The sequence below is a fragment of the Meleagris gallopavo genome, chromosome 6 (assembly GCF_905368555.1).
Source record: "Meleagris gallopavo chromosome 6, MGAL_WU_HG_1.1, whole genome shotgun sequence".
In the NCBI taxonomy this organism is placed as follows: Eukaryota; Metazoa; Chordata; class Aves; order Galliformes; family Phasianidae; genus Meleagris; species Meleagris gallopavo.
Window position 1 is genome coordinate 37,616,048 of NC_139409.1, and position 24,841 is coordinate 37,640,888.

A 24,841-nucleotide genomic window follows, 5' to 3' on the forward strand; every position below is an offset into this window, starting at 1 on the left:
CACCATCCTTGCCAATTTGAGCTAGAAAATTCTCTACTCCTCTTGGACGTGACTGAATTCAGACCCAGGCATCAGATGTCTAAGATCATTTTCTGCATTAGTTTACTCTCTTCCTGGCTACAGCAAAATGAATAATCCATGCTTCAGGGGAACGGAAAAACTTATACTGCAGAATATATCAGGCCAAATATCCTCTGGGAGGAATGGGAAGGGATTCTTCCTCACCTCTGTAGACAGCCAACTGGAGCCCTTGAGTACAGAATTTGATTATACTCATTACCTTAATGCCAACCTGCAAATGTCTGAGTGGGAAGGGTGCAATTCAAGCCATCTTGTTTCAGCCATAATGGAAGAAGCTGCACAGATGCAACATTCTAATGGATGCAGGGCTCAAGGGATCACCAGGGAATCTTGCCTGACATGACCCTCCTTTCCTCCTTGTTTGAGGCTCCTTGGCCATTAGTTCTCACAGAAGCTGAAGTAAAGCCAATATTTAAGAAAGAAAGTTTTTAGGACAGTATCAAGCAATGGTGAGTGCACCACCTCCCTTTATAAGCTCTTACAGAGTTTAATTACCTTTACTGCTAGGAAATTGCATTTGATTTCAAGGTTGATTACATCTAACCTTTAACTTCCAGTCAGTGGATTTAGTTGTGCTTTTGTCAGCAAGAGTGAAAAAGCTCACCACTGCCTGTTGTCTTTTCCACGTATCCTCTCAACCTTTCCTTGGGTAAGTGGAATATGCCCGGCTCTTTAAGTCTTCCGTCACAAGACATGTGCTTGACGTGCAAACTATTTGGATTTTCTCCAATATTTTCTCATCTTCTTTAAAGTGCAAGCACCAGAACTGTGCTTGTTATTTTAGGAACATGCAAGGACTGTGCTGGGTCCTTGCCATAACTTTGCACTGAGATTTTATGTTAGGAGTGATTATCCAAGGTAATCACTTTTTGTCATTCCTCAAGTCTCTGCTTTTTGAGACTGTACCCATTCCTACAAGCTTTTCGTCCCCAGAGGTATTAATTTGCATTTGAATGCATTAAAATGAATTTAGTGTGCAGCCTGCTGGACAGTGATCATTTAGCCAAATCAAATCACTGCAGAAGTAATATATCTTCTTTATTTACTGTGCTAAAATACACTGTGTCATATACAAGTCTTAAAAGCACAGATTTTATCTTGGTCTGTGCTGCTGAAAACAATATAAAATTGTATTAGATAAAGACTGTTTCTGGCTCTGCTGGGAAAGCTCCCCACATTGAATGAAACCTCCCCATTAAAAGGCTACATTTTTAAATTTGTCAGTGAGACACTTCTTAATCCCCATAATGTGTGAGTTGTTAATTCTGTGTAATGCAAGACTGGAAATCAAAATGTCATGTGGTATTAAGCCAAGTGCCTTGCAGAAATCCAAGTCTGTCCTAATCATACAACTACTTTTATTTTATATAAATCTCCTAAATAACCAAAAACTCCACTAGAATGTCTGACAAGATCTAACCCCCTACTAACTCATTTTGATTAGCATGAAATATATCTATTTTCCAGTTCTTTCTTTAATATTTAAGCATCCCAGAAATGCATACTATCTTGTGAGCAGCTCAAGCACCAATTTCAGGCAGTGGATGGTGCATGGCAGAATACTGTTCTTCAAACCACTTATATTTTTCTCTAAATCAGAGCTAGGTGGAGTATGAGCTGTACAAGTTGAGCTTATTTACAGCTGCTGTTTCTCTTTCAGAGCTAATGAATTATTGACAATGTAAGGATTTTCTGTTATATAAACCAGAAGCTCTATTCTTTAATACAGAGCAGCTCCTCACTATGTAGAAATGGGAGTATGTGCAAAGCTGGCAAGATCATTCAATATGACAAGAAATCAGGAACTACTGGTACATCTTGAAGAGATTATTTCAGGTCCAGTCCTCCAATCCTTGTAAGCGCAGCATCAAGAAGTAAGATGGACTCCAGAACAATGCGTATTGTAACCAGAGGTACCAATGGAAATTACAAGATGCAAAGGATTTGTGGTGGCTCTCTGCAAAGATCACTTCTCTACATTATTCTTCTTGGGACAAAACCTCGGTGTCTAAAAATGCAGTGGTGGTGCTCATGGGCTGAGAGGAGCATGAAGTTTGTTGACATCACTGCCCTACAGAGACAGCAGAAGCAGATACCCAATTTAGGAACATGACTATAGTGTGAACACTGGAGTTTGTGTTGCTTTTAGAATTCCCATGATGCATCATTTCACGCTTTTTGCTGTTATGGCTCGGTGCAGATTATTGCTCTTGGCCCTGTCTGTGTCTTCCTATTGAGCACAGAGTCATGTCAAGGAGAACGTCTCACTGACATATGTATTTGCCTTGTCCTCTACAAAAATTTACAATGGCCCATGAACGGAAAAAATATTCCCTTTAAACTCTTTTACACATACTGCTTAAGGCAATTAAATGATTTAGTTCTTGGATGTATCTACTTTTAGCATATGGATTTCATATGCTGTTGGCTATGAAAAGAATGAACCCTCTAGTAAAAGGAATATTAGTTAATGGATAAGAAGGTCACTCAGTTTATTTAAAACTGGAAGAAGAGTTGGTTTTGCACAAGGTAGTGAATATCTGGAAAGCTATAAGGACTGATAATACCAGATCATCCTCTGATTTATCCATTTAAATATTTTGTTAATGTTCATAATTTTTTAAGGATCTGATCCTGTGAAGTCATATTTACATGAATAAGCCTTATTCACAAATAGTGTCAGTGAATTATGTTGGTTCATTTGCATCAGAAAAAAAATAATCAGGATGGTAGTACTGGGTCCTCTAATATTTATAAACTCTGATCAAAATTCTTTTATGAGGTAAACTTAAGAACCATCTGGCATAACCTATCATTTCATGCTGCTTAATTTCAATAGCTATGCATAGAAGTTAGCAAGTATTAGCAATTTCTTTCTTATCTGAGGGCAACCAAATGACCTTCTCCATTAGACTTATATTCTTTCCTAAGAGAGGATTACTCCTTTGACTTTTATTTATCATATGAAATGAATGTGTGAGACAATAAGTCTATGAGAAATCCACTAGTGGGGCTGCTCATTGGGTATATTCTCAAGAGTGAAGTTTCTTCCACAAAGAGTAATAGCAGATTCTTCCTACTACACACACAGCCAACTGTAGGGTAGCATGATGTCAGCTGTATTTCAGTTCTTACAAATCTCTGGCATTTTTAACAGCTAGTGCATCACTTTATAGTAATCTTTCCCAGAAAAAAAAATTACTTTTTTTTCCTTTACAAAGACATACTAAACACCCATTAATTCCAGCTGAAGTTACAGATGCTTACCTGCTCTCAGGAGCAAGTCTGTGAATACATACCTGCAGAGCAGCTACTCGCATGCAGCTGGTCAGAAAACTTGTTTTAAGAACTGCAGAACTGAGATTTCCTCAACAAGAATAAATATTTCTGTCCTTCGGGATGTTCTTTTTTCTTAGTACAAGGAATCACGCACAAGTCAACAGGATGAATAACACCATGGGTAATGTGGCAAGTAAAGTCATGCAAGCTGGGATCTGTCTTCCCTTATACTGTTACAATAATTATATAAATTATTCAGTCCACAAAATGCTTCTTGAGATTCAATTTTAAAGGGACTTTACCACAACGGAGAGATGGGATTTTTATCTAATCAAAGAATTACTTTTTGCTGTTTACCCAAATGAAAAGATCAGCCAATCTTTTTCATTTAAAAAATACTTTTACAGCAAGTCACTCCAAGGAGATTTTCAGTGCCTCTGATATGAATACTGTATGTACAGTGGATATGGACTATCAAGTGCATCCACCATCTGTCTGACACCTATATTCTGAACAGTAATAATATAAACACAAGTTGAATTTGAAAGAAAAAAAAAAAAAAAAAAAGAGCTCCTGCATTATAGATATTATAGATTTGGGGTTCTCGGCAACTATCCAGATGAATGTCTTAAAATGAATCTAAGTCAGCTTCAGTCAAAGGAATAAAAATCTCAGAGCCTGAGAATTTCATTGTGTCCCACTGAGAATCCTATTGCATGTCCCTTTGTAAATAATACAGGGCTGGCAGCCTGGTCATGGCTCCTCCTGGTGCTGCCTTTGGGGCACCACCCAAACCACTGTCAGCAGGAATGTGGGCTCATGTACTGAGTTTTTGGTTTTTGTGTGATTATGTCCTCAAAGCTGAGTTAAGTCAGTCAGAGAATGAGAGGGACACATAAAAAACTGACAAAAGTTATTTTTATCAACTTCTGTCATATTTGCTATTTTCTCTTATACCAGTAAGAATGTAAAATGACAGCCATGTATAAAAATGTTTATGAGCCAATTTGTAAATATTCCGAAGAGTAAAGAAGGCAGAGTTTGATACAATGCAAAGGTCTGGTCCTACATTATCTTGTCAATATGATTCAGACAAATTATTCAGGGGGGTGTTTACTTGGTTAGAGGTTCTCAGGATTGAGTCTTAATGATGGAGAATGTCATTTAGCAGCTTATTTATAGTGTATTTTTCCTTTTTACTCCTGAAATAGGCCATCTATCCATGGCCATAAGTATTGTCCTTCTGACCCAGCAGTTTCTCTTTAAAATGGCCTACACGAAGATAGCATGGGTTTGTTAAATTAGAGGCAAAAAACACTACTGAGGAAATTCAAGCTGATTCCTTTTCTGCTCTGTATAGCATTGAAGAAGACTTTCACTGAAAGGAAATAAACAAGATACAAACAGAGGGCGAATCTTTCCCAAATCCTCTTTCTGCAGGCACTGTCAGTGGGAGACAGACCACAGGGACCCTTCCTGCCCAAGGTAAATAGGAAGTTAACTTTGCATAGCTCGTGTAGAGAGGTGCCAAATGAAGACTGTTTGAGTGAGAGAAAACCACTGGCGATGTTCCTTCAAGCCTAATCTGAAGGTCCATTTCACAGAAGCACCCCTGTGGGTTAAAGAAGAAGCCCACCCTGGTAAAATCAAAGCAGGGGTTCTACACATGACCATTGCAAAGGGTTGGTTGGGTTTGGTGCACAGCAGGCTCATCTATTGCAGCCGAAACGGTGCGGCAGCAAGTTGGCCAAATCGAGTATTATCAGCTGGCAGTAAGAGTTGAATTTTTTATTCTTTCATTCACATTGGATACGCAACAACCCTTATTCAGGATTTGCGGAGGAGCCAGGAGGGCACCAGGGCGAGAGCTGGGGCACCCCCGGGAACCCCCCGCACACCTGCCCCACAACCTGCGAGGAGAGCCCCGAGCATCCCGGCCTGGAGGGGAGCGGCATCCCGCCGGCATCACCGCTCCGGGGAGCATCTCCCGCCGTGCCTGCGGGAGCGCGAGGGGAGTCTCCTCCTTCCCTCCCTGCCTCCCCCTCTGCTCTCTCCTCCCTCCCGCTGCCTGCAGCCGCAGCGCAGGGCAGGAGGGAGCGGCGGCGGCAGACAGAGCCGCCCGGCCCGGCGGAGGCAGGAGGGCGGGCGGGCGGTGGCTGCTTCCCGGCCCCGCCGCCCCGGCCCCGGCCCGGCCGCGCCGCTGGCAGGCTCCGCCCGGCGCTCCCATGGCGCGGCGGCTTCGCGCCAGGTGAGGCTGCGCTGCCTGTTGCGCCGTGCCGAGCCGAACCGCGCCGAGCTGAGTCGCGCCGCGAAGTTTTGCGGGAGGCGCCGCCGCTCTGCGATGTGAGTTGCGGGGTCCTGCGGGCACGGTTTGGGGGAGGCGGCACCACGAGAAAAGTCGACGGGGAGGGAGGGAGGCGAACGGCGCGGCTGCTGCTGCCGCTGCCCGGGGGCTGCCGTACTGTGCCGGGGCTGGAGATCAGCCAAGGCAGCGGGGGAAGGGGGATTTAAGGGGCGGAGGCTGCCGGGAGGGGGTCTGCCACCCGCAGCCCGGGGGAAACGAGGAGGGGAGGCTCCCATCCCGATCCCGAAAAGCAAAGGGAAAAGCGCCCGCCGCCGTGCCCGGGTTTCCAAGGCTCCCGTTCACCGCCGAGGTCGCGCCGATCCGCATGCGGGCGGCGGCCGGGGCGCGGAGCGGGGGGAAGACGCCGTTGGTGTCGCCGTGGGATTTTTCCACTTTGAGACCTACCCGGACCAGTTGCTACGGAGCAGGCGGCGGCGATGGGGAGGAGAGCTGCTCCCTCCGAACGCGAGCAACAAATGGCAGCGGGGTCGGCGGCGGAGCTGGCCGCGGCCAGGTGAGCTGCACCGCCCGCAGCCCCGTAGGGCAGCGGCGTGAGGGGCGCTGCGGTCCCCGGGCGCAACCGCAGCCCCCCGGGTGCTCCGTGTGCGCGGCGTGGAGCTGCGGGCGGTGGGGAACCCCGGCGGGGCACGGCCGCGACCTTAGGGCGGCACGGAAATGTCAGGCGGCCGGCAGAGCGTGTGTGCCTGGTGCTGTGCGGGTAGCAGCAAGCTGTGCCCTCGCCTTTCTGGGAATCTGTGCGTCCGGAATTTTCCCTCCCTAAAAATTTAGGACATAGTCTCGGATATGCCAGCGGGAATTTTTCTTTTCCTTCTTGTTTCTTTCCCTTAAAAAATGAGAAGATTTTAGAGAATTGGTCAGAAAATCGCGAAGCCCTTCAGGCTGATGGTTATCACCGGTCTTTCTGAGCGTCCCTAGAGAGCAGAAATGGTGTGATTATGGAGTGAAAACAGTCGGATAACTTGAGAAGCACAGAGGAGCCAACTCCTCACAGAGTCGGAATGAAAATGGAGCAACCAATGTATAGTGTTTGTCTTAAAGAAGTGAGCCCAGAGGTATTTCCATACATATGGAAATGACAAAATAAGCAACTTGAGAAGATTGTAATTGTTTAAAAATAATAATCCTGTCAAAATTATATAAATTTGGCAAGGAAAGAAAAATGGGTGTTTTTAGAGCCTCAAACTCTTCCTAGGACGGCCTCTTCTGAATGCCGAACAGTAGCAGGGAATAATTTCTTCTCGTGGTAATCTATCTAACAATTTGTGCATTTAAATTGCAAGGTGTGTGTATCATACAAAGCAGTAACTGGAAGGCTTTGATACAGGGAACTACTGTATTCCATTGGCTTATGTGTTGGTATTTTTTTTAGCAATTTAATTAGAAATGACAGGCACACAATGGGCTTCCCGTTTGATTTAGAAGGAAAGAAGAAAGTGATTAAGCTGTAAAGTAAACTAATTTGCAAAACCTTTGCTATGTTCAGAGTCTAGTTTTCTAGTTGAGTTTCTGTATCTTGCTTGGAATTAACACTAGCGGTGTGATTGCTGAGCTGATTCTGCAGCCCTCACTTGTGTGAGTTGCTATGGGTTTCTATGGGATCACTCCTACAGGTAGTACTCTGATGACTCTAGGCAGCAGAATTGGCCCCATTGTCATACAGTCCCGCACACAGTGTGCTGAGGGGATGTGCCTCTTGGCCCTGATGGGAGGTCAGTGGCTGTGGTAGGGGAACAGCTTGAGTCTGAGTCCAAGTCTCTTGCATTTATTCAGCTGTTGCTGCTGGGGTTACCACCTTGAGGTCTGCTGTAAAGGAGCACTGCTTTTGGTGTGAGCAGGGTGAGCTCCTGTACTTCATTGTGGCTTTCCATTGAATTGGGGCGAGCTGAAGCTGCTCAGCATCTCAGAGAACAGGACCAGAGTGATTGAGGAAGAGGATCAGATCCGCAGCTGTCAAGAATCAGCATGTTTTGGCTCAAATTAATCAAATTAATTAGTCAAAAATAAATATCTTTTTAATAGCTAGAGATATTTGTGCTCTGGATCCATTCCTGTCCTGGTAAAGTCCATGGGAGCTTTGCTATAACATGAAAAGTATAGCAAGCTGTTGTGGTCTCTGCCATGTGCTTCGCAGGGTTTTATTTAAAGTCTTTTGGAAGAGAGGAATCTTTTCCTTCTCATGCTGAACCTACGTTAGAACCTGGCTACCTTCAGAACAACCACATCATAGGACAGCTCGGGAAATAATCTCCCAGCAGTAGAACTGGAGTTTATGGACCTGTTCCTTACCATGCAGACTTAGGTGTCAAACTCCAGAGAAAATGCATTGCTCTATTACAAACTCACCTGTAGATGTTCACTTTCAATAATAAGGCACTGCTAAATTTCGCTTTTAAGGGGTTTCGTGTTATGTCATTCCGAATATTTATATGCCTCGTACACGGGATTATCTCTGTGAGGAAGGATTCAAAACTTTTGATGAAATGAAAAATTTAAGAAGCAGAAAAATGTGTAGAAATATTTGTTGTTATTGTTTCAGTTGGTGAGGTGGATGAAGGAAGGAGCTTTTCTCGGTGCAGAATATTGCATTTTTGATCACTTGCAGGATTTACATGTAACTCCCATCCTTGTCATTTGCATGCAAGTTCTTTGGATCAGTCCTGATTTGAGAATGTGAATTAAATCAGTGTTCTGTGTCCAGCAAAATCATCTTTGTGGTTTTGCTTCATCCAGTGAATTTTTTTAGTACATCTGAGGAAAACTCTTACATAGCTCTGAAATCCAGAAACTTATAATGCAAAGAGAACCTTATTTAAAAAAATAGTGGTTGAGCCAAGAATAAATTATTGGAGTTCATGGAATGTATAGCATTTACCTTGGCCTGTTTGACCAACTCTTTTTAAATATTAACTTATTTACTAAAAGTCATCTCCTGAAAGTGCAGACTGGGCTGGATACTTCAGTGCTGGTATGAACCCTGTTGATGAGGCTGCGTGTGTAGCCTGTGCTGCCATGTGTTACACAGGGACCTAGGCTGAACTTGGAACAACACATTGCTTACTGCTGCCAACCAAGAAATAACTTTTATTCCTGTCCCCTAGATATTTAAATGCTCTATCAAGTTCCTTCAGCAAGCAGGTTTTTTTTAAGTTAGTTTCTTTCTGTGCTGACTGGGTGTGGGGAAAGCCTTTTGCCGTGTGGATTGCCACAGCACCTGAGTCCTACTTCTCAACAGCAAGGAAGCGGCGATGGTAGCTGAATTAATGTGTTTGAGGATGCTTGTTTTCTTTGTTTGTTTGTTTTTTCTCTCTGGTGAACTTCTTAAGGATGAAAAGAAAGAGAAAGAGAGAAATGGGAACAGACAAAATAGGCCAGGTGCCTTAGAAATAGGAGAAAAGCAAAAGACAGCAAGGAAGAAAGCTCCGGGTGAATGGAGGAGTTGAGCCTTTCTGAAGGATGAAGCATTTGGTGTGGCTGTAGCACAGCTCTTTGGTTTGGCTTGCTGCTGTCCTGGGGCTCGCCCAGGGACTTTGGGGAAGACACTGTGGTTGGGCAGATTTACTTGTTTTCACTGTGTAGGAACCTTGCTGAGGGAATGGGCTGAGCTTTCTGTGCTGCAGCTCCACAGACTGAGAGGAGATAAAAGTGCCTCTTGAGTAAATGGTGTTGGAAAAGGGCCTTTTCAGAGAGACATTCAACTGAGTAATTGGAATTTTTACTTAAACGGAGATGAAAATTAGCACTACAGATCTTGATGCGCTTGACTGTGATTTACCTTTGCTTTTCAGGATCACTCCAGCTACTTTGTGTATGTTTAAAATACGTTTCATCCTACGCTAATAGCAATTTTGTAAAGCTGCTAACTTGTCCTTTGAAAAGAAACAGGAAGTTGAACTCTGCCTGCTGAATAGTGCTGTAAAAGTACAGTAACAAGAGAAAGGGAGAGGTGACAGGAGTGAGTGATAGCACAGAGATGGGTTGCTGCTCTACCTTGGAAGTAGGAAAGCAAATGGAGACTATTTAATTATTTAAGGAACAATAAACAAAAAGTCTGGTTATGCAGTAAAAAGGGAGACAAACAATAAATAGAAATTTGAGAGAAGAAAATAAGGCATAAGAAAAGTAGAAGGTGGATGAGCAGGGATTAAGGGGGCAGGGGCGGGCTTTCATTGGGAAAATGTAATCTGTATCGATTAGTGTATTGCAGTGCCTCTGTAGCAGCTTGACTTCTCTTCAAATGGCGGGAGTCTGATGCAGCATGTTCTTCTCTTGGGGGTCACCTCATGTTACTGTTTTTCTTTTGGATGTTCAACTGCAACTAATAGGGCACACGTTTTAAGGTGCACGTCTTGGTGTCAGACTATCCTAAGAGGTATACTATGTAGATGCTCTTTTAATGGTGTTATCATGTTTTCTTCTGTCAGTGTTGCTCTGGATGTTACCTCTCCTCCTTTCTCCAGCAAATAACAACATTGATTTTAAAGACAAGTTTTTGTTTGTTTCTTTCTTTCTTTTGCAGCTTACCAAAATTAGGTTGCATACTTCTGCAACTATACTTGCTAAAGTTGTTTTGTATGTAAATACTGGGGATATTCACTGTTTCCTTAGGGTACTTGGAGGACTACTTCTGGGGTGTGTACTGGGAGTTAATAGGACACATGGAAAGCAAGTGTTTCTTATTTTCTTTCATCTAGATTGAAAATGTGTATTCCTTGGGTTGGATTTGCTTCATATATACTTTGTGAGAAATACTTTTGTAATAGTTAAAAAGTATTAACTTCTATGTGCATGTGAAAAATAGGCAGCAAAAGGGTGAAATTTCTGGACATTCAGATGAATCGATGCTGTTTACTGTTGCAGAAGACATCTTAATTAAAAATAAACAAAAGTGCTGGGTGTGCAACCTTTGGTTCTTACCAGTGTTCTTCCTCCCTAGAGAACAGAATTTGTAACAATACTGAGAAAAATAACTGCAATAAAATCTTCCATGAAGGTTCTCACTACATTGCATGCTATTTAGTGGGCAGTGGTGGTTGTTTATCTGGTTGATGATACTCCAGTTACTGATATTAAAAAGAACACACAAAAGTTTAAGCTACAGATGTTCAAATTACTGAACTTATAGCCCATTTTTAGTTCGTGTTGCATAATGACAGTGGACCCATTTAGACTTCCATTTGCATTGTTTTTCAAAAATTCTTCATACAGCAGTATTTAAGTGCTGTGTTAGCTTTATGAAAGCCCAGACTTTTCATGTGCTCTTGAAAACAGAGTCTGAAGTTGTTCTGTTTTTTTTTTTTAATCTGAAGTTGTGGGTTGTGGTGTTGTTGTTTTTTTGTTTTGTTTTGTTTTTGTTTTTTTATAAATATCTTCTATTTCCCTCTGTCCAGGCAAAAATGATGTTTCCCAAGAAGAAAAAAATTGAAGAAATACGTGCAAATTTAAGAGGTCCAGAAGAAAGAAAAAAAACTCACAGGCAAAGGCTACTCAGAGGGCCAAGGATCAGTAAATCCAGGGTCTCTCTGTCTTATCAGCATGAAGTGGCCAGGGTTAGCTGCTTTTATTTATTTATTTTTTTTTCCTAGAGATGCTGCAAATGGTCTTTAAAATTTATCATGATTATTAAACATAATTTATCCTTATTACTGTCAAAAGAGAGAATGACCCTTAGTTCCTTTTTCCTGAAGTGAAGAGTGCAATTGCCACTGCAACCTTCATGTAGTCTGACAGAGTTTCTAACCATCCGTTTTGCCCTTGTTTCCAGTGTTGTTGACACCGAGTCCTTGTGATGAAAATGGGTTGCTTTTAAACAGTCTCTTTTTAACAAAGTTTGTAATAGAATATTACTCTTCTTGAATATTCGTCATTGCCAAGCTGCAGAAGCACTAAAAGGGAAGGCGTGTATTAGAGGATATCTGCTTTCAAGTATTCATTTATGGATTTTTCTGTACCCTGGATATGTCTGGTGTTGTTCTGAAGATAATGGTATATAGATCTTCAGTCTGTTCTGCAAGAATGTCTCTTCCTTGTTAAAGCTGAGAAATTCCAATCTGTGTCAAAGAAAATGGTCTATGTGACTTTGTAAAGAGGGATATGAGAGGAAAATTGTTCTTCCCTAGAATCTTCAAATTAAGAATGGAACAACTCCCCAAACACAGGGGAGTACCTTAGAATACAGTGTACCTTAGAACTTCACTTGTCACCTCTCAAACACCACAGATAACTAAAGCACACCAGTTCAAATTGAGTAAGAACATCTCACCTTTGATTTAAAAGCAGTGCAGGAATGAAAGCATGCACTCAGTGGGCAATCTTTCCCCTGTGGGTGCAGGTTGAGGCATTTGAGTGGAGATGCTTTGTCCGTGCAGACCAGATTCCTTCTCCCATTCTTGTTTTAAGCGTTGTCATTGAAGAGTTAATGATTTCTGTTAAGAGATTCTATCGATCACTCACTGTTTCCAGAATCTTTTGCAGTTTTTGCCCTTTGACAGACGTCACTGTATATGTATTATGCTCACCATTTTCATCAATTACATGATATGTTTATTGGCAGCTCTCATGCATAAATACTTATTTTGCTAGAGTAGGAGACGACAGGATTTAAGTGTGTAAGAAACCTCAGTCTTCGGCTCAGAAAAAAAATTTGTGATGGATACAAATGATATTTCAATAACTTTCGATCCAAGAACTTCTCTTGCAAAGCGACGTGACTGTTCTTGCCAGTCACGGCAGGTGCTCCATCTGTACAAATACTGCCTAATTTGAACCAGTCAAGCTTAACATTTTTTTTTTCCCACTATCTGCCACATTCTCAACAAATTTTCTCAGTTCTTTAAACAAGTGTGAGGCAGCAGTGTGGAACAAAATGGACAGAGGCCAAGCAATTCCCTCAATTATAGCAGTTGTGTGGTTTGTTTTTTTTTTCTTTTTTTTTTTAACACATTGAACAACAACCGTCAACTGTGCAGTGTCAGAATCATTGCAGCTTCCTTCAGTGGAGAGCAAAAAAAACCAAAACACTTACATGAATCTATTAAAGATTGAATCCATGCTGTTGTATCATTTACTATCATCTCAGCCCCTCATTGTCATGCTGCATGAAGAGCTGTTTTGGTGTATCAGCTGTGCACTGCTCTTTTGATCTGGTTTGCATAGCAGTAACTGGTATGCTCCTTTGCCTTCTGCCTGTGCTCCCCAAGAATGGTTCTTTCTCATAAGTAATAGGGATATTTGCTGTTACACCTTTGCTGCTGACTTCAGTTCACGGATGCGTATTTATTTTTTTCCAGACAAAAAGCTGCTCTACTTGGTGCCTTTCTCGTTATGGAATCAGACTGCACATTGGATACAATCAAATTTTTTTTTTGGCATAAATTTCAGTGTGAGTTTGTGTGAAAACACTGTTCACATTTAGAATGTTTGTGTAGCTGTGTCACTGCACACAAACGTACTTCTGCAGACTCTGCACTTTCTCCAAAGAATGTAGAGAAATTCTCTCCATGCAGTATCATCTCTGTGCATTTTCTTCTCTGTATTTTTACTGTGACATGCATGACTTGCCAAGCATTGCTTTGGTGATAAGTAAATTGCTTTAAAAAGTTTATGGCTGTTTGAGTTAGCTTGAGTAATCATTAGAAAACCATGAGGTGAATGAGGAGGCTGAAGGTTGCTCAGCTCCTTTATTTTCCTCCTGCCATAGAGATGCAGAGCAGGTAATCAGTGGTTTGCATAGGTTCCCAAAAACAGTCTTGCAGACTGCGGTTATTGTGTCTTGGATGTTTGATGTTTTAATAGAGCAGTTTTAATCATGTTTACTAAAGTTACTAGTTTTTAATTCTGCTTCTAAAAGCTGTGCATTGCAGCTTTGAATCCTACCTGATCACTTGAGCTCACGCAAATGAATACAAATACTCAGGCTTGTTGAACAGTGCTTTCCACTTGCTCCATGCAACATCAGTCACTCACTTCTGTATACTAGTGAGGGGGGAACAAGAGGCTGATTCTGTGACCGTTTGCCCTTCCATTCACTTGGCTCCCTTACCAAGGCCCTCTCAATTTCCTATGTATCTGCTGTTTCCTCGCTTATGTATATGTATTAGTAGTACCTTTCTTCATTTTGGAGCACTCAGTTGCAGGTGGACACTGACAGCTTCTCAGTGACTTAAATACCACAGCTGACAGAGATTTAATTAGTAAGGATCAGCTATTAGCGAAGCACAATTCAATATTTCAGCCTAGGAGAAAAAAAAAAAAAAGCATGTTTGGTTTTAATTGCAGATAATGAGCATGATGTGGTCTGTTGGTATGAGTCAGTGTTGGCTGACAACTGAGGTGAAAGGTTTGTAGTAGTGGAAATCAGAGACTGGGGAAGGGGGGGACTTCTTGCTGCCAGCAGTTATCTGTAGTGTTGTCACCCACACCCTTTACATTTCACGGAGTTCCCTCCTGGCACTTTTGGGTAGAAGGCTTGCTCCTGGAAATAGTTCTGTTTCATGCTCAGAAATAGGCTCTAAACTTTATCCCTTCTCTAATATAACTTAGGCTAGCTGCTTTTATTTGACAGTTTAATAATTGTACCTAAGCTGCCTTTGAAAATATTTTGCTTAGATTTTATTAGACTTGAATGTATTACTTTCTCAAAGGATTTTTATGGTTCTTAGTAAATAAAGAATGAATCTGAAAAAAAAAAAAAGGAAATTAAAAGTAAGTGCTCTTTGTCTTTACTTCCAAAACAAAATTAATGGGAAAATGTGCTAATTATATTCTTTTTAAACCATTTTCACACCTGAATGGAAAGAAAAGAAAAACTCCTATGCGTAAGCCTTTTGAAATCTGTTTCCTTGTGCCATAGCCTTTGCTTTTTCCGATTAGAGAGGAACACGTGTTCCTCAAATGTGATCAGGAGAAAATTACTATTCAACAGCTGTGATAACCAGTGAAACATGGGACTGAAAGTCAAGTAACCTGCTGCTCTGCGGCAGGAGTGGTTCTGGAGCCTTGATCTCAGTGTTGCAAAGGGGAATGAGCCCTGTTGTCACAAGAGTAATGATGCACCTATGAATATGCCAGAGCGCCACTTGGAGGCACACCTCTTTGCTTCAGGGGCTCTTCTTGTTTTTGGAAAGCTCACCTTGGGTCCTTAGGCTGTGCTGTAGTTCCTCTTGCTGGTGAAAGCTTTTGCTGTTAGTTGAGTGTTTGATCTCTAAGGAAATATGGATTCATTTTAATAGGGAACTTGATTTCTTTGCCTGTCCAGAATAAAAACTACAACACAATCACCCACAACTCCCAGCCAACAAAACATAAAAGCCAGCCTCTGACAGCTATAACTGACCACATGTGAAGGGGTTGTTGTTCTTCAGTTTGGTCTTGAATTTTTCAGGCTTAGTGTGACATGAGAGGACAGTGCTGTCTACAAAGAGGTGAGAGGGATGTATCAGGCCAAACATCTGTCTAAGAAGACCTAGCTGAAGAAAAGGAGGGCAGAAATATCAAGGCATGCTGAAGCATTTTCTATTAAGTTTGCAATTCTTTGGCAAGACATAAATGATAAAGCATCCTGCTAATGCATTTCCTTGCTAAGCTCACATTTGCTTTCTTGGGGGCTTGTTGGAGGTGTATTCCTTGCCCAGGGAAAACTGGCATTATGGATGTGCATGGGGTGTGGGTATTTGTCAGGGCTGAGACAAGGACACTGCTACAAGAAACAACTTGTGGAGTCTGTAATCCCAGGAAAGCTTCTTGATGAAGAGCTCGGTGTCTGCACAAAGGGCTGAGGGCAACGAACAGCAGTGGGCTTCCCTGAGAAGCTGGCATCTTAAAAGTCTGTTCAAGTTCAAGCCTGGTCTTTTCTATGAACAAGGAGTTTCTTTATGGAACTGGTCCTGAGTATAAAAGGAAGTATGACCACTTTTCAGTACGTGCTGGTGTGAAGCTTAGCTATGTGTACTGCACTCTAACATACCTGCATTTGAGTTATTAACAAGAATCAGCAGTGTGAGTCAAAGATGTTTTAAATTGTGTGGTTTACACAAGGCCTTCAAGGTTCTGATTCAGTGCTCCTCCAAAACCTCACTGAAAAGAAGTGCTCAATTCTTTTCTCTTAGTAGTGTGGCTGTGGGAGGGTGGGTTGGTGAGCTTTCAATGTTTCTGGGAGCGGGGGAGTCCCACATGACTGTTGTGCAGTGTGGGTCTATAATCTCTAGCTTTCCTGGTATTTTTTTTTTTTTTTTTTTTTTGGTAGTTCTCCCCCTCCCCCCAACTTGTGAATCTTTACTCTAATTTGTCTCTGAACCTCAGTCATGTTTAAAGAACAAAGTCCATTAGAGATATTGACACAACCAAGAAAAATAGTTCTAGAAGATGCAAGTCACCTTAGGAGATTTAAAATATATGTCTTCCATTTCTCTTGGGAAAATGGTCATTCTGAACAAGAAAATAAATTCTAAAGTGATAGTTTAGAATAGTCTTCGGAAGGCTTAAGCAAGTGCAGCACCTTTGCATTTCCCAATCGGTGCTGCAGAAATGTTCTATTATAGCATATCAATGTACGTGGTTAATCAAAAGTAAACTTTGTGTAATTTTCCTGGCAAATATTTGGATACTAATGAGAATGTTTACAGTCCATAACCTTTTTACTATTTTATTTTTATCTTACTTTCTTTTTATTGCTGCTGTTTTTCGAAAGCCATACTAAAGGTGTCTGCTTCTGAAATTTCTTATAGGCAGAGGAGTCATGGGAAAGTCTTAGGTTCAAATACAAGATTAGGAGTTGTTCAGAGGTGTTCTCATTTGTGATTCGATAGCTATTTGTTTCGGAAACCTCAGTATTGCTTTTCTTGCTTGAGAATCAATTGCATTTAGAGATTTGAAGTATTCCTGCATAAATCTGAGCTCACTGAGGTTGCTTTGATTACAGTGGGTGTAAACCATAGCAGATTTAAGACCGTAATGTGCATGCAGTCTCAGTTTGTATTACTTGTATGAAAAATCGTAATGAATACACCTTAAGAATGAATATTAATCTTACTGATTTGGACATACTATATACCCAAATGGAAAGTGAAGCATTGCTTCTAATTTGCAATACAAAAATACTTGAAACAGCTATTTTTGGTACTTCAGTATAATCTACTGAATTCATATCTACCCTTGTCATCTGACAGCCTGCTAAAACAAGATTCTGCTCAAAATGATAAAAGTGACAGTTGTACAATGTATTTTATTCCTGCCGAGCCTTGTTATGTAGTTAGTTTGGGGAGATTGGGATCTTGCTTCACTTGTTCAAGGACAGTCCTTTGGATAGGATTTGCAGAATTTGTAATTGTGCCCATAAATTCTCCCTCCCCCCTGCAAGTATGGTACAATTTCTGTTGCGGCCCTTCTGTTCTGAACTGGGGAAGAAACAATTCTCTCATTTTTTGCTTATTGCCTCTTTTTGAAACCCCATTGATTTCATCCTGCTTGTGGTGAATCCCTCTGCCGCTTCAGCAGATCTTCCCCTTTTCTGTAATGTTTTTATTTGGAATTGCTTCTGTGTTGTCAGCATTTGACCCCTTGCAGATGACAGTGAATAGAAGAAATGTATGTACAGGGACCTGAACCCTGCCCTTAGCTATGCTTGTGATAACCTGTGGCATTATACAATTGGCTTGGAAAGACTTAAAAAAATCTCATGGAGAGTTGTTCTGTAAATGTTAGACAAGGCTGCTGTTTTTTTCACTAGTACATTTTATTTGAAAGCCATACCTGAACTGTAGTCAAAGGTACTTTATCACAACATTGAAATAGACAAATTCGGAGTATGATATGTGCTATGCTGACAGTGGATCTTGCTACTAAAACTGCCTTAGCGAGACACAACAGCAGTGTGCATCTTCCTTGGGCTTCTGGCTTCCAGCCATGTCCAAACCACTGGTCACAATGTGAGATTCCTCCTCTATTGCTTTTGGGAAGGGGCCAGACCCTTCTACTGGCTACAGGCGGCAGTGGCGGTACCTGTGGTTCCCCCCCCATCATCCAATCTGTGGTGACCCTGTGGCATAGCAGGTCTGAGGCAGCACAGGTCCTTCCGGGGCCGAGAACATAGGGCTTAGGTCTCACCCTGGTGAGGCAGTAGCACAGGCTGCCAAGGGAGGTGGTGGAGTCACCATCCCTGGAGGTGTCTGAGAAACTTGTAGATGTGGCCCTGAGGGACATGGTTAGTGGGCATGGTGGTGATGGGCTGATAGTTGGATTAGATGATCTTAGTGGTCTTTCCAACCTTAATGAATCTGTGATTCTATGACCCATGCTCCTGGCACCATCCAGTACAAGGCAAACACAGGGCTGAAGAATGTAAAGGAAAGATACTCATAGCCCCTTAGATCTCTAGGCAGCTGGGTGAAGGGCTGGGGCCTGGCCAGTGGTAGTATGGCTGACCACTATGCTGAACTATAGTGCGTGGCATACCTGTAGATGTATGGAAAGGTCCATGTGACCTTTTTGTATCATGGCCAGTGCAGAACAATAGGAAACAATGTTTATCCTATAGAGGGATATGAAACTGACAACTGTAGTCACACTCCTTTGAACATGTAGCATCTTTGCCTTTTACACTCACAAAATGTATTCATCTCCTTCTGTGTGGAGTCTCCTTCTCTGAATAGTAAAGACAGACCCATCTGCATGCTTTCCTGTGAAACCTACTGTAAGGAATCTGATTTAGTGGAGTTGGACTGGATGATCTCCAGAGGTGCCTTCGAACCCCTACAATTCTGTGGCTCTGTGATACTGTTCTTCACACAGCTGGTGCACAAATAGCCAAATACCTTGAAAAGCTGTTTCTCATTCTCCTTAAAACTGAACAAAACAACAAGAAAGTTATTATGACAATTGGCTTAATCAAATTAAAGATACATTCAGAGAATGCTGCCTTGAGCCATTTACTTTTCTTCCTGTTTGTTTGTATGTTGTGATCCTACTGACACAACAAAACAAATTATGCAAGTGAAGGAGTGAAGCAGAAGATGTAATGAGATATATTATGCACACCTCAAGTACCATCACCGGATGTTTTTATCTACTTCTTTTTTTTTTTTTTTTTTTTTTTGAAGAATTTTCAGAAAGAAATTTTTTTTTCTCCTACACTGAATGGATTGTAGTACATGAATCTTCACGTTGCTCAATGTGGAAGTGGAGTAAGATAGAATCGAAATTAGATGAGAATTGTTTATGTATCCAGTTAGCTGTTGTGAACGGAGGGGGAAGGATATTAAAAGCTGTTAGTTGCACTGATTTTTATTGCACTGACTACATGGTCTGGGGCTAGAACCATAGGCTCTGGAGGATAACCTCATGTCTTGTACTACAAAGGCAATTCTGGGAGGAAGGAGCAAGTAACTGCCAAAACACTCACTCTTGAGCAGCGAGGTTGCATCTTTGTTTTGTCATGTTACTGGAGAACAAGTGGTGTTTCTCCTTCAAGGCCTAAAGCTGTTTTATTTATGGTGTTTTTTTTTTTTTTTTTTGTATATCTAGAATAGAAAAAATAAGAGAACAAAAATTTATGATGGTATGGTACAGCATATTCATGGGTTTCCTGTATTCAAGGGATTTCCTAGCAAGAATAGAAACCTCTGCAATAAAAATTCCTATTTATGTTAATCTTCTGCAATCAGCGTGCAGTCTGAAATAATTACAATGAAAACACCCTCTGCTCTAAACGCTCACAACTTGCATTTATTTCAGGCTTTTTTTGCCTCAGAATTCTGAAAACATAATCCCTCATTCTGCTCTGCTTCATCTCCTTTGCATGAATTTATCCAACAGAACCTTTTGTGAGCTTCATTAACAATGGTCATGCCATAATAAATTACATAATTTGGGAAGTTTTTAATTAAATAATTTTTTTAAAAAATCAAAGCATAATAAATTAAATTACATAACATTTTATCATAATGAATTTCCACATGAGGTATGTAATGAAGTAGACCAAAGTATAATCTATAATCTGAAGCTTTTAGCCTTTACAGCTTTACTAGTCGAAGCCACAAAATGTTTTTGTTTTTAATCTTTTTTGAAAAAAAATCATATGTCAAACATAATTTGCTGTACAATGGATTATGCAAAGATAGCAGAAAAATGTTAGCAAAGACATAACCAAGAGTCTGTTTGACTCTATCAAGACACATCTTCCAGCCTTTCCTGTTCCTTTCAGACCTGCTTGCCCAAGCAGCTGTCTTTCATGAATTCTTTCAGCACTGGGCAGAGCAAACAGTATTTTTGGTAGAACTGTTTGATATGTTTGGAATGAATCATAGAATCACGAAGGCTGGAAAAGACCTCCAAGATCATCCAGTCCAGCTGTCCACCTACCACTAATATTTCCCCACTAAACCATGTCCCTTAGAAGAGCATCTAAACGTTTCTTGAGCACCTTCAAGGATGGTGACTCCACCACCTTGCTGGGCAGCCCATATGAAGAGTGTGTTGAACACCAAGGCTCTATGCCAGTACTGTGTGTATTTAATTGGGCTGCTTGCCCAGGCACGTGGGAAGGAAATATAGGATCAACCTCAGCTTGTATGTGCAATGCCATAGTAACTCCACAGGTGTCCTCAGCAGCTACCAGCTGCTGCCTTTCCTTCCATCTTCTTGCACCCCAAAATCATGAGATTGCTATGTTATTTTTTCACACAGAGGGTGGTGACGCACTGGAACAGGTTGCCCAAGGAGGTTGTAGATGCCCCATCCCTGGAGGCATTCAAGGCCAGGCTGGATGTGGCTCTGGACAGCCTTGTCTAGTGGTTGGCAACCCTGCACATAGGAGGGGGGTCAAAACTAGATGATGATTATGGTCCTTTTCAACCTAGGCCATTCAATGATTCATTATATGATTCTATGATGCTCTGCCTCCCAGCCTCCTCCTCTACTTTGCCCTTGTAAGTCCCAGTCTGAAGTACTGTGGCTAGGCCTGGAGCCTCCCATGCAAGAATGATGTGGAGCTGTTGGAGCAGGGCCAAAACATGAGCAGAGGGCTGGAGCACCTCTCCTATGAAGAAAGACGGAGGGAGCTGGGCTTATTTAGCTGGAGAAGGCTCAGGGAAAATGTAATTGCAGCCTTTCAGTACTTGAGGAGTGATTATAAGCAGGCGGGGAACTGACTTTTTGATAGTATGATAGTGATAGGATGAGGGGCAGTGGCTTTAGACTAGAAGAGGAGAAATTTAGGCTACTTGTTCGGAAAAAAGTTTTTACTCAGAGAGTGGTGAGGCACTGACATTGGTGCCCAGAGAAGCTGTGGATGCCTCATCCCTGGAGATGTTCACAGCCAGATTGGATTGGATTCTGGGCAGCCTGATCTAATGGGTGGCAGCCCTGCTCAAAGCAGGAGGGGGTAGGAGCTCACTGGTCTTTAAGATCTGGTCCTACCCAAGCCATTCTGTGATCCTATGATTTTCTTACATGGCGCAACCACGTCTCTTTCTCCATCTAAAGGCTTTGGTCCCAAAAGGCTTTCTTTTCTATGTACAGTATGCAGCTTCATGACAGTGAACAGTGCTTTGATTTTCAGATTGTGATGGGATTAAACAAAAACCTATGGAAGAGGACATGGAAAGAGAATTTTTAAAATTATTAATATTGATTTGTGGTTTTCCCAGTATCTCCAAATAATTACAGAAAGCAGTGCAAAGGGAGTAAGCTTGGACATTATATTCACTATTTCGATTTGATGATGCATACATACAGAATAATGATTTACAGTCATCTTTCACAAGGGCAAGTGGCTGTGTAGAAGGCTATGAAAAACAATGACTAGTATTTGTATCTCCGGGAAGCATCCTTCCCTTTTGATATTTTAAATTAGAGCTGGTTTAGAGAGGTGAGATTGATGCCAGCAACATCAGGATATATTTTGGAGTGGGTTTCTGTTTTTTTGAGGATCTTGCATTATTCTTTGCATCAACATGATCTGAAACTGGGGAATTTGACTTCTGGATGTTCCATTGAAGAAAAAAATAAAAAGCAACAGGTTATTTGATTTGTGTATGTACATATAATTAGGGCATGCAGAGTGAGCAAAAGATGTGAGATGAGGGAATCTCATCAAGGCAAAGATAGAGGGGCTGTCACGTTGTGACAATGCTGCCTGTGGTACAGTTGAGAGTGCAGAGTCTGACCCCTCCTACTCAGCTGTCACCTCATCTTGGGTCACCGCAGAGGTAGCTCAGTGTCATGGGAAGCAAAAAAAAAAAAAAAAAAAAAAAAAAAAAAAAAGGTCTGTTGCATTTTAATGGTGCTTCTGGTAGTAATTCTGCTTTCTGCTAAATACATGTAATACTTAAGCAATTGAGGTCTGTTGTAAGGATGAAATGGCAGCTTGTCTGAGACAGTGTACAACTCATGAACCTGTTAGCAGGTGGATCTCTTACGGCTCACTGATTCACAGGCTATAGTTCGTTTTTCCTCAGAAGACTTTACAGCATTTCAGTATATCTAGATAGCCCATCTCCCTCTTTCCTTGTCTTTTTACATCAACAGAGTAACTGCTGTAAATCTAGAGAAGGTATGAGAGCATAACGTTTATGTAGCAGAAGAGCATCTGTTTTAAAGAAAGTACCCTGTTTAGGTTTTAAGCATCCTGAGCTGTTGCCAGACAGGACTCCTGGAAGAGAACGTTGCACAGAATCACTGCTGTCATTCTTTGTAAAATTTTAGGTAACTTTCCCCTTTGGGTGGAGGACAAGTGAAGGATTTGGGGGGCAAGAGGGAAGAAATTCTTGCTCTGCAAGTGATTCAAATTAGATGGCTAAGGTAGAGAATTAGATTAATTGTATCTGGAAAAGAACATACTAGAAATTAGTCTTGATGACAGGAGCATGTCAAATTAATACATTTTGTATTTTTGGAATTATACAGTGTGTCAGAAGCCGATTTTGTTCCAGGGAAAATATGACATCTTTTCCCATTGTGTGTGAGTTTCCAAAAGGATGAAAAGCAAGGAAAATATAAAGCTTAAAGAGAAGTTGTCAATTGGAGGAGCATGCAGAGAAAGGAATTGACTGTGCCATTTAAATTGTATAAATCAACGGTGATGTGCCCTATCTCTCAGACCCTTCCGGTATCTCTGTGTGTTCAGACTGCTAGATCTGTTTTCCATTTTCGACAATAGATTTTACCTTGACCTGTGCAGACAGTCATATCCTTTTACATAGCGGTGACTTCCCAGAGAACATAAGCATAAATCTGCTCTGTTGCCATGAGGTACACACTGTGCCTCACAGCAGATCTGTTTTTTAACTCACAAGAATGTGTGCAAGGGGATTTTGCTGTGCTGTGGAAAATATTTGAGCTGCATTTTTACATAGCAACATTTTATTTCTTCTGCTTTCAAAATCTGAATAGTTTAGAAAGGAAACATAGAGCTACCACTGGCATTCTGAAATGGTCTTGCTTTTCAGAACATTGTTTCTGTAATCCTACTGGGGAGGAGGTACTATCTGTTCCAAGGCAATCAGTATAGTTATGAAAATGTTCAAAGAGTTGACAATTAAGAATTATCATTCACTACTGCTGCTTTGTTTCTAGTGTAGTGAACATATTTTTTGGAATGGAATTAAACCCAAGTCACTCCAGGGGCCACTGGTACTTTGCAAATGCTAAATTAAAGCGTGCCATGTGCTGTGCACAAGGGGTGGTCAGTAGTGGCTTGACAGAATTTAATTGTGTGTGTGGCAGGGGTGCTCTGGCTCACTGTGTGTGGGTGTGATGAAGCTGCAATCTGGTGGGAAAATGACCTTTCACAGCCCCTTTTCTTTTTGTGAACAGGAAGGAAAAGTTACGCAGCTGTCTTCCATCCTGCCCTCTGGTGAGGTGGTCCTGGAGCGGGCCTCCTGCACAGACACTTTTTGTTCCTTCAGTTCATCACCTTCCCTTTGTTGTTTTTTTTTCCACTTCCAGGCTGCAAATACATAGAATGAGGAACAAGTTAATCAGAAGCCGTGAAACAAGAATGGAAGCTGAGCTACCTTAGAAAACAGGAGGTGAAGAAGCAGATTCAGATTGGATAGAAATAATCTTTATGTCCTTCAAAATTATCTTCCTATTATGTTATTGAAGTATAGTTTTGGAGGAATTGATACAAAAATCACAGAATTGTTAAAGTTGGAAGAAATTTTTAAAGGTTAACTAGTTCAGTGTAGTACGATATCCTTTTTGGGACCTGCTGGTGTATGTTGGAAGTCCCTAAATGGCATATTGTCCTCTACTTCTCCATTTTGATCACCATCTATATATTTTTTACTTTGTGAGGTCCTCACCTTTCCCAGCTTATGTAGTCAGTGCTCAGTGTGTTGCCGCTCAAAGAGTTTTAGCAGGGAGAGAGCCACCAAACTTATCAATCTTGTATCTGGGGCAGCACTCACTGGATGGGGAAATTTCCCAAAAAACAGAGCTAAGGACCCTATTCACATACTTTCCTTCTTCCCATTCTCTTTCCATGTGTCTCTGAGGGCTAAGCTAATCAGGCAACCTTCTGCTGGCTACAAACAGGGTTCACAGAGAGTGATAAGCATGGCCTACGTAGCATGCAGTAACTGAAGGGGTAATTCATGCAATGAATTTTGATGCAGTGCTCAAAGTACAAGTACAGGATCCTCAGGGAGGAGCGTGCTGCCTTGGGGAAGGAGCAAGAGCTGTGGTTGCTGCTTGGTGCGGGTGCTGCAGCTGGTTCAGTGGCTGCAGAGCAGAGGAGTTGGAGGGAACAGTGAAGCATCTGAATGTACTTTCGGCCATGGTGATGTTTGGAAGTTATTGTGTGGAATGGCGGCATTTTGTTAATTTACTTAGTAATTTGTGATGGCTGTAGCTGAATATTGAACAGCTTAAATCTAAACAACTGGCATTTCTTACTTTGGTGAGGAGAGAGTTGCTGAGTGAAACAACAGGGATAAATTGTGAATAGAAGAGAAACCAACAAATGCAACTTTCTGTGAACCTGCCCACCTCCTTCTTTGTGAGATTTTGAGCAGCTGAGGCTGTGCTACCTCAGTTTATCATTGGTAATCAGCATATAGATCTCTTGGGATGTTTTGCTTTCAGTTGTTTTGTTGGAAAACTACAATTATTAAGTAGATTATT

General features: G+C 41.6%; 1 protein-coding gene across 2 annotated transcripts in view; it reads left to right on the forward strand.

Moving 5' to 3' along the window:
* Positions 1-5,387: 5,387 nt before the first annotated feature.
* Positions 5,388-24,841, forward strand: part of LRRC3B (leucine rich repeat containing 3B) — a 44,305-nt gene continuing 24,851 nt past the window's right edge. The window contains exons 1-2 of one of the 2 annotated variants that reach the window (XM_085226374.1): positions 5,388-5,703; positions 6,015-6,218. The gene's annotated coding sequence lies outside the window, so the exon portion shown is untranslated. The remainder of the gene's footprint in view (positions 5,704-6,014; positions 6,219-24,841) is intronic. The other variant, XM_085226373.1, reaches the window with a different exon arrangement.